This window comes from Lipotes vexillifer, unplaced genomic scaffold (assembly GCF_000442215.2).
Source record: "Lipotes vexillifer unplaced genomic scaffold, Lipotes_vexillifer_v1.1 scaffold278, whole genome shotgun sequence".
Classification (NCBI taxonomy): domain Eukaryota; kingdom Metazoa; phylum Chordata; class Mammalia; order Artiodactyla; family Lipotidae; genus Lipotes; species Lipotes vexillifer.
The window spans coordinates 4,796,326-4,799,665 of NW_006769677.1; the positions used below are offsets into that span (position 1 = coordinate 4,796,326).

The following is a 3,340-nucleotide window of genomic DNA, read 5'->3' on the forward strand; positions in this document are numbered from 1 at the left end:
TGGGATCTTCCCAGACCGGGGCACAAACCCGTGTCCCCTGCATCGGCAGGCGGACTCTCAACCACTGCACCACCAGGGAAGCCCCTCGCCAAATCTTGAAGTAGTGATTCCATTCCGGGAAGGCTCTTCTCCGTTTTTCTTTCTTTTTTCTTTTCTTTTTTTTTTTTTTAACATCTTTATTGGGGTATAATTGCTTTACAATGGTGTGTTAGTTTCTGCTTTATAACAGAGTGAATCAGTTATACATATACATATGTTCCCATATCTCCCTTTTTCTTTCTTTCCTTGTTTTTTTTTTTTTCTCCCTTTTATTCTAAGTCGTGGGGATGACTGTAATGACTTTCACATGCCCACTGTCTAAGAATAAACAAGTACTAATGTGTTGTCCTTTTGGTATCAGCTGTCCACTGTTGGGAAATAGTCCTCCATGGGTCTCTCACCTTTTTGTGCATTTGCGAGTGAACTACTGGGCCATCTTTTCCAGGGTGTTTGGATGGTGAACGACTGTGGAAGGTAGAGATGGCTGTTCCCTTCAGAACAAAGGGCAGGTCACTTATGACCTTGGAAGACAGAGTGTGTCTGGCAATGGAGCAAATGGCAGGTATGCTTAGTGCCCATTATGAAATTATCAGGTTCCTTAAACCCAGGGTCCTTCTCTCCTGTAGTCCAACCACTGCACATGCAGGTGTCACCTGGTCCTCTTCGCGTTGCCCTTAGGAAACTGGCACCAAAACGCTGATCTGTCACTACTGCCACTGCTGTGAGTAACAAACTGCCTTTTGTCTCTGATCCAGGAGTTTTGTGCCAGCGTCCATGAAACTGTTGTAGGTTACTATTTAAACCATCACAGGCCAGAGAAACAGGTGGAAATAGCTCCCAAGTAATATGAATATTAAAACGTGATGAGGATAGAAAAAGAAAACTAGAAAATTTCCCTTATGAATGTAGAAGCTAAGATACTAAACAAAAATTAGTAAAAAGCACAAAAATCCAGTGGAAAGTTACAAAGAGAATGAAAGGAAATTAAGCCCATGTTTATTTCAGGTTCATAAAGATAGTTTAAAATTTGGAAATTCATCAAAAAAATGTACTGTGTTAGATTAAAAGAGAAAAAAACCCGTATTATTATAGCAGTAGAAAGTAAAAGCATTTGATAAAATCTAGCAACAATTACTAATAAAAATTCCATGTAAGTTAGGGATAGAATAAAACTTTTTAAACACGCTGATGACTGTATCAAACTATGAAACAGAGAAGCCATTTTAAAATCTGGAACAAATAGCATTGACCACTTGTATCGTTATTTAGTATTGTTTTGGAAGTTTCAAATAATGCAATAGGACAATAAAATATGTAAAATGTTGGAGAAAAACCAGTCACAAAGAGGCGGTATGGGCCAAGGAAAGATTAGGAACTTGAGACGCACAGACATGGATCAGAATCTCACTTTGGCTCCATTTTATCTATGGAACTTTGGGCAAGCTATTTAATTTTTTACCATTCAATTTTCTCTTCAGTGAAATAGGCATAATAATAATTTTTGGAGATCCTGCACAGATTAAATTCCCTGCTGTCTTGCTTTTTTTTTTTTTTTTTTAAAATATTTATTTACTTGGACTTCCCTGGTGGTCCAGTGGGTAAGAATCTGCACTCCCAATGCAGGGGGCCTGGGTTCGATCCCTGTTCGGGGAACTAGATCCCACATGCATGCTGCAACTAAGAGTCCGCATGCCGCAACTAAACATTTCTCAGTGAAGATCCCGAGTGCCTAAATATTTGTTTATTTAGGCTGCGCCAGTCTTAGTTGTGGCACTCAGGATCTAGGTCCCTGACCAGGGATCAAACCCAGGCCCCCTGCATTGGGAGTGCGGATTCTTACCCACTGGACCACCAGGGAAGTCCTCCTGTGGTCTTGTTAAAGAGCCCAGCTCAGTGCCTGACACATGTTCGGTGTTCCACAAATGTTAATTCCTTCTGACACTTTCAACCTCTGAGAATTTGAAAAAGAATAAGGATTTGGATGTCTGTGAAGCCTGTCACGATAGCAACCTCTGTGATTAAGAATAAAACCAGTATAGAGATGCCTAATTCCTTTTGTTCAAGCCTCTTCCAGAAACCTGAGAACTTTCAACAGTGGCAACCCAAATTGGTGATTCTGCCTCTTACAGAAGAAAATCAATAAACATTAGCTCCTCTGAAGCAGACAAATTACAGGAACAACAAGTTCCACAGTGTTTCATAATCTTATGACAAACACCATCCGAGTTCCTGGATGAGGAATCTTTTCTTACCAGGATCCTGCTGGCCAGTCCCAAAGTGGGCTTTGTCTCCCTCTCTTGGTTTTGTCGCTTTGCTCATACGACTTGTTTGCCCTTTTGCCTATTGCCTATTGTGAGCTTGGCCATCTCCTGGTTTGGTAAGTTCCCAGCACTTCAGAGGCAGCCCATGTCCACGGAGAGTCCTGGGAGGCCTCCTGATCTGGCCACTTAACTATTGGGCCTCAGCTCCAGCGCTGACAATGAAGGTTTATTTCTCTGGAATATTTTTAAAGCCTATGGCTCAGTCTTCTCTGCTCATCTGAGAGAAGTATCTTTGAGTCAGCTTAGGGAGACACCACTCCCACTGTCAACTCTGGGATTTAGGGTCTGTCCTGGGCCACAAAAGAGCCCTCAGACCTACCCCTGCCTCAGGCAAGTCCTCATGTATGAGCTGGACCCCATGTTCCAATCTGAGTATGTTGTCCTCAGGCAGTTCTATTAGGAGTAGGGGTGCAGGGAATGTGAGGTTGGGGCACTGGTGGAGAAAGTTGGGCTGCTCTGGACATGTAGAGAAAGGTATAACTTGGGCTTGAGAGCGAAGGAAACAAGTCATGAAACTGACTCTGTGGCTCGATCATCTTTATTTATTTGTTTGTTTGTTTAGTCTGTGCTGGGTCTTAGTTGCAGCATGCAGGATCTTTAGTTGCAGCATGCAAGATCTTTTTTAGTTGTGGCATGTGGAATCTTTAGCTGTGGCATGAGGGCTCTTAGTTGTGGCATGCAGGATCTAGTTCCCTGGCCAGGGATTGAACCCGGGCCCCCTGCATTGGGAGCGCAGAGTCTTAACCACTGGACTACCAGGGAAGTCCCTGGATCATATTTATACATCACAGAAATGTCACTGGACTTGATAGCTGAGATAGCTCAGGCTCAGAGGGGTTAGGTGATTTGCCCAACACTGCACAGCACTGGAATCAAGACTGGATCCAGATCCTCTGACTCCTGGTCCAGTGCTCACTCCTTTCACTCAAGGTCCTGCTCCTCCCAGGTTTGCTTTGGTGATGCAGCAGGCAGGACTCAGC

At 43.4% G+C, this 3,340-nt stretch overlaps 1 non-coding gene across 1 annotated transcript; it reads right to left on the bottom strand.

Moving 5' to 3' along the window:
• Positions 1–3,049: 3,049 nt before the first annotated feature.
• On the bottom strand, positions 3,050–3,122 carry TRNAG-CCC (transfer RNA glycine (anticodon CCC)). Its single transcript has one exon. It is a non-coding gene; the product is annotated as a tRNA-Gly (tRNA).
• Between the last annotated feature and the right edge of the window lie 218 nt (positions 3,123–3,340).